Source organism: Amblyomma maculatum, chromosome 3 (genome assembly GCF_055883805.1).
Source record: "Amblyomma maculatum isolate TAMU_Amacu chromosome 3, ASM5588380v1, whole genome shotgun sequence".
NCBI classification, from domain to species: Eukaryota; Metazoa; Arthropoda; class Arachnida; order Ixodida; family Ixodidae; genus Amblyomma; species Amblyomma maculatum.
The window spans coordinates 52163192-52169191 of NC_139346.1; the positions used below are offsets into that span (position 1 = coordinate 52163192).

Consider the following 6000-nt stretch of genomic DNA (forward strand, 5'->3'; position numbering starts at 1 on the left):
TTGGTTCACGAGGCGGGTTGCTAAATCAGCTTGATTTTGGGAAGGCAGCAGATCGCGTGGGACCCACTCGATGCGTATTGACTGTGCGATGCGCGCCGCAAGCTGATGGATGTCTTGGCAAATTTTAGGGCAGCGGCTGAAACGTCAAAGCAGACGTACTGCTTGAAGTGCGTCAGTGCGGATAGCAACGTGGGCTGTAGGGAGCATGGTTATGAAAGCCACGGAGCAGAGTGCCTCCTAAACTGCCACAAGCTCAGCGCAGAAAGATGTAAGTGGTTCCGAAAGCTGTAACGTAGGGGTCTGATTCTGGCTAGGTCTCCGTGGATAGTAGATTGCCGTTTTGGCTTCACAGCCTTACAGGCTTCCATCCACGTACACTACTATGGAATCTTGAGGCAGGTGAGTATCTTGCTCTTCAAATTTCTGGCGAAGCAATGGTGCCTAGTTGGCAGACGTTGGTCTGCGAATATCACTTGACTTGTCTCCTAACTGTATAAATTTCCAGAGAGGGTGAACTGGCGCAGGTGGCTGAAGGATAATGTGTGACGTTAAATACGCCCTCAGTGCTTGTGTGGAATGTGACAAAGTGGCCTTGAGTCTGCGAGCATCACGGCGCTGCTGCACCAGTTCATCGATGGTGTTTAGCTGCGTATTCTCCTGTAACGCTACGACCGGTGTGAGTCGTGGAAGGCATGTTATGGTTCTCATAGCTTCTCGATTTACGGCTTTAAGGCGATCCCATTGTGCTCTTGTAAGATGCTGGAACTGGGCCTGATAGACAATACGTGGCTGCAGAACCACACTTACTAACTGGCGTGCAACAGACGAACCAGCGCCACCAGTTTTAGGTGCAATTCTTCTGATTAAAGTCATAGTTTGAAGTGCTTGCTTTTTTGCCCGAGAAAGCCAAGGAGTCGCTGATCCTTATTGGTGAATTGTTAAGCCCAGAATTTTCAGGCTCGAACTTTCTTGTACTGGGGTGCCTGACAGAGAGAGACGAATTGGATTTGAGGTAAGTTTACGGCGTCCCCAGCGGTTGGTGACTGACGTGTATGAAGTTTTGCACACAGAAAGTTGAAGGCCAATGGAGGATGCGTAATCAGAGGTTACGTCTAATGCTGACTGAAGGGCGGCCTCTTGAGTGAGAAGATCATGGTGAGTGCTCCATACCGTGATATCATCTGCGTATTGGAAAAACTTGATTTCAGTCATATCATGTAAGCGCCACGCCAATGGGATGAAAGTAATATTGAACGTAGTCGGAGACAATACTGATCCCTTGGGCATGCCACGTAGGGAAACGGATGAACCAACAGTGTCACCACTGAGGCGTATTGCAACTTTTCTTCCGTCCAAAAATGATGCAATAAAAGTATGTACTCTCGGAGGTAGATGAAGCATGTCAATGGCATTCAGGATTGCAGCATCACTGATGTTATCATATGCCTTTTCAACGTCCATTGCTAATATGGTACGTACATTGAGGCTGCGGGTAGATAATAGAACTGCTGATGCCAAGACAGCGAACCCGTCCTCTGTACCTATGTATGGACGAAATCCAATTTGAGCAGGGTGATAAAAACCGTGCTGTTCAAGCCACAAAGAAAGTCGTGTGTCTAGCATTTTCTCTGCGAGCTTGCAAAGCGTTGATGTTAAGGAGATTGGTCATAAGTTGGCGAGGTCTGTTTGAGGCTTCCCTGGTTTGGGAATAGGGATCACGACAGCGGTTTTCCAGCTCTCGGGTACGACACCATCAAGCCACACTTTGTTTATGGTGTCTAGTAGTTGAGGAAGTGCATCATCACTGAGGTTCTTGTAAACGTCATACTGAATTTTGTCCAGTCCGGGCGCTGTTTTTCGTTTCGCATTGTCAATTGCAACCAGCAGCTCAGACATCGAAAAGGGGCTCGCAATACCATCTGCGTAGGCAGCAGATGGTAGTTTCCATGCGTCTGCAGGGATACCTGCCAAATTAAGATTTGCTGCTGAAGGAGGCAGTATATCGTATATTGGGAAAAATTTTCGAGCAGCTTCTTTGGCGAAATCGCCCGGCGACAGACCAGCCGCAAAGCATGCTGTTGCTGCTGCGTCAGTAGAACGACGACCGTGCTCTATTGCACGAAACGTTTGCCAGAGTGAGGCGTTTGATGATTTATCAGAAAATTGTTCACACCATGCATGCCACTGGCGTCGCGAGAGATCGCGTTCATATTGCCGCGAAACGGTCAAAATTGTATTCGTTGTTTTTTAACAGCCGCCGGCGTACGGCCTTATCACTGTGATTCTAGATCGCTTATCAGTTCTGTATTCTGTGTTTGTTAATGCTCGATGTCGCGAGTCGCACCTTTATCAGTTTCTTTGTAGCGTAAGATGCACCGAGATCTGCCTTGAAGAATCCGGCCACTCCTGTGTCTTTCTACAATGTTCCAGCTTGCGCTGGTAGCTGTTTACGACGTTATCTAGATTGTTCTGAGCAGCCTTTAAATTGAGCGGTGACGAGTGTGACGTGCATTTCCTTTTCGACGATCGACGAGCGCGTTTGTTTTTATCGCCGCCGCCGAGTTGCTTAGTTCTTTTGCGGGCGCAAGTAAGCCAATAAAGATTTTTTTCAGTGAAATCATCGACTCTTCATTTGTGTCATCGACCTTGTCACCCCCACGGGACAATATCTCCGAGAAATAGTTAAAATTGTGCTTTAACTGAAAACAAAGCGCCCCATACTTTCAGACAGGAGGATCGAAGCGGTGATATTTTCCATCAAATGCTGAAAATTCGGGGTTGATTCTGTCCGGGCTGCATGAAAAAATTCGATGTATTGAACAGGAGTGGCAACTGAATGCAATATATGGACATCGACATTCAAATCTCTGCGCCGATATTCTTCACCTTGTGACTGACTGTTCTGAGAATTGTGACTGAAATCTATATAAAAATATTGCACATTCCTGACTAAAATGCAAGTGCCGGTCATCGCCGGAGGTTTTAAACCGCCTCTGGACATTTAACAGGAATGCGTCTTGTATAGACCGTGACAAAAAGGATGAGTACAGCGATGTATGAATCCGACATTTCGAAACAGCAGGCGAATGTTTTGTCTGGTGTGCCTTTCATGCTTCGGTTGGGTGTACGAAAATATATACTGTGTATCCGGTGGCCAGAGTTTTATACTGATGACTTAGAATATAGTATTTAGACTTTTAAAGAGACTACATTGCCAATTCTCTGGCTCATAGTATTTTGACACAAAATATTTATGAGCGCTTTCAATGGACGAAAAATACAAATGATTCGGTGCATGCGTGCCGAAGAACCTATACTGTCTGTGACGAAAATTGTAAATATCATGATTATTTGGATAGCACCGAATTTGCTTATTTGGATAGCATCGGGGCTTTTGGGGGCTGTAAAAACACAAAAAAAGAATACGTAATCTGAAAAAGCCAAAAGAGCTTGGGAGCTTACCTAAAAAGTTTCTATTTGGAAGTTCTGTAACAGGCGAACCTTTCGGGCTGAGTCCTGAGCATTAGCGTAGCTGCGTCCAACATGTGTACTTTGCAGGTGCCATGGAGGGGAGAGATACTTGAAGAGGCCTTCATGCTCGGTGAAGATAAGATAAGAAGATATGGGCCGTCAAAGGACGCGAGATTATTCTTGCTGTTGTATGGACACCCCCGATAAGACCAGGAGGAATTCAGAAGAGAAAGTGTTACGGAGGAGACCCGCGCTTTGCTATGCTGTCCAGTATTTTGCTCCATACTCTGCTGCTCATTTGTATGCTTATTCTGAATTTGAAATAAAGAATAGAGTGACGATGTTTAGGTGTTCATTTTCCAATGAAGAGCGTCTAAAACCGTATATGTGGTGCCCAATCGATCATCCTATATGATGCGGATGTTCGAGCAAATTGAGGGGCATGGCCGTGTGATAGTAGGGTCTCGAATGAGCGCATGTTTGATTAGCAACATATAAAGACTATTCTGAAATAAGCACAATAAAGCGTTAGCTCTAGAAGTAAAAGTAGCTAAATTCAGATTCTCGCTGGAGAGTATACCTTATAGGGAGAGCGAAAATTTGTGACTTAGAAACGAAAGCGATTTGCAAAGAAGGCATTATAACCAGATGGTAACGATACCGGGCAAGATATTTACAACCGTCCTTGTCCACGAATAATCAATTTAAGAAACGCCTTAACATAGTTTGGCAGCGGTGCGCGAACGAAAAGCAAGCCTCTTATCCCTTCTGCTTTTTGCAGTGTTAAACGCCTATACTTCACGACACGTGCTGGAGCTGCCTTGGACTGCGACGGCTAAACCTGTCTGCCTGGTTACAGCAGATCGTCGGCGATTCCGGTGCATAATCTGCGTCCAATCGCCGTGGGACAACTGTATTCCGCTGCCTTTAAAACGGACAGCATTCCTGGGACTGCAGTAGTTTGGCAGCGGTGCGCGAACGAAAAGCAAGCCTCTTATCCCTTCTGCTTTTTGCAGTGTTAAACGCCTATACTTCACGACACGTGCTGGAGCTGCCTTGGACTGCGACGGCTAAACCTGTCTGCCTGGTCACAGCAGATCATCGGCGATTCCGGTGCATAATCTGCGTCCAATCGCCGTGGGACAACTGTATTCCGCTGCCTTTAAAACGGACAGCATTCCTGGGACTGCAGTAGTTTGGCAGCGGTGCGCGAACGAAAAGCAAGCCTCTTATCCCTTCTGCTTTTTGCAGTGTTAAACGCCTATACTTCACGACACGTGCTGGAGCTGCCTTGGACTGCGACGGCTAAACCTGTCTGCCTGGTCACAGCAGATCATCGGCGATTCCGGTGCATAATCTGCGTCCAATCGCCGTGGGACAACTGTATTCCGCTGCCTTTAAAACGGACAGCATTCCTGGGACTGCAGTAGTTTGGCAGCGGTGCGCGAACGAAAAGCAAGCCTCTTATCCCTTCTGCTTTTTGCAGGTGAGCGACTGAACTTTTTGTTGCTTAGCCCATAGTTTCGTTGCGCACTGCTGCCAAACTTGAATTTTTGTGTAGTGGTTTTTGTCCCTCTTGTGCCATGTCGAAAGATAAAGAAATAGCGAAAGCACTGGACGATTTCAAACGTGAAATGAGAGCTGAGCTGCGTTCTGTCAAGGATAGCCTAAAGTTCTGCAGCGACACTTGTGACGAGACGAAAGTTATCAGCTCTGAAATAAAGGCACTAAGAAAAGAGCTTAGCGAGCTGGTAAGCTGCAATGAGAATTTGAGAGCCGAAAACGTTTGGCTCTAAGGGTTGAAGAACTTGAGCAGTATGGTCGCCTAAACAACCTGGAAATCAAGGGTGTAAAGTCAGATGTTGAACCAATCGAAGTGGTAGAGAAAATCGGCGAGTTCATTAATGAAGAAGTTTCTTCCATTGACATTGACACGTGTCATAGAATCCCCACTAGCCACAAAGATGAAAACAACATCATAGTCCGCTTTGTGAGCCGAGATAAGCGCCAGGCATTTCTTTCCATGGCCAGAAAGCATGGGCTGTCTAATAAGGAGCTTGGCTTCACAGAAACAGACAGCGGCCGTATCTACGTCAATGAACACTTGACCTATAACAACAAAAAACTGCTAGGAGCGACCATTGCTCGAAAAAAGGAACTCGGCTGGAAATTTGTGTGGACGAATGGCTGCAAGATTTTCGCACGCAGGGATGAATCATCTGACACAATCAAAATCTCTGCAGGATCTGATCTGGCTAAAATGGCTAATTAAGTGTTCACTTATCTGATAGCTGGACTGATATCTCATTGACATGGACAGCGCATTGGTTGGTTGGTTTGTGGGGTTTAACGTCCCAAAGCGACTCAGGCTATGAGAGACGCCGTAGTGGAGGACTCCGGAAATTTCGACCACCTGGGGTTCTTTAACGTGCACTGACATCGCACAGCACACGGGCGCCTTGCTTTTCGCCTCCATCGAAAAGCTCCCGCCGAGGCCGGGATTCGATCCCGCGTCCTTGGGAACAGTAG

The 6000-nt window shown here is 46.7% G+C and overlaps 1 protein-coding gene across 1 annotated transcript in view; it reads right to left on the reverse strand.

The window, feature by feature from the left end:
• Positions 1–3556, reverse strand: part of LOC146194756 (monocarboxylate transporter 9-like) — a 92368-nt gene extending 88812 nt beyond the window's left edge. The window contains exon 1 of the mRNA XM_084596113.1: positions 3463–3556. The gene's annotated coding sequence lies outside the window, so the exon portion shown is untranslated. The remainder of the gene's footprint in view (positions 1–3462) is intronic.
• Positions 3557–6000: the final 2444 nt, after the last annotated feature.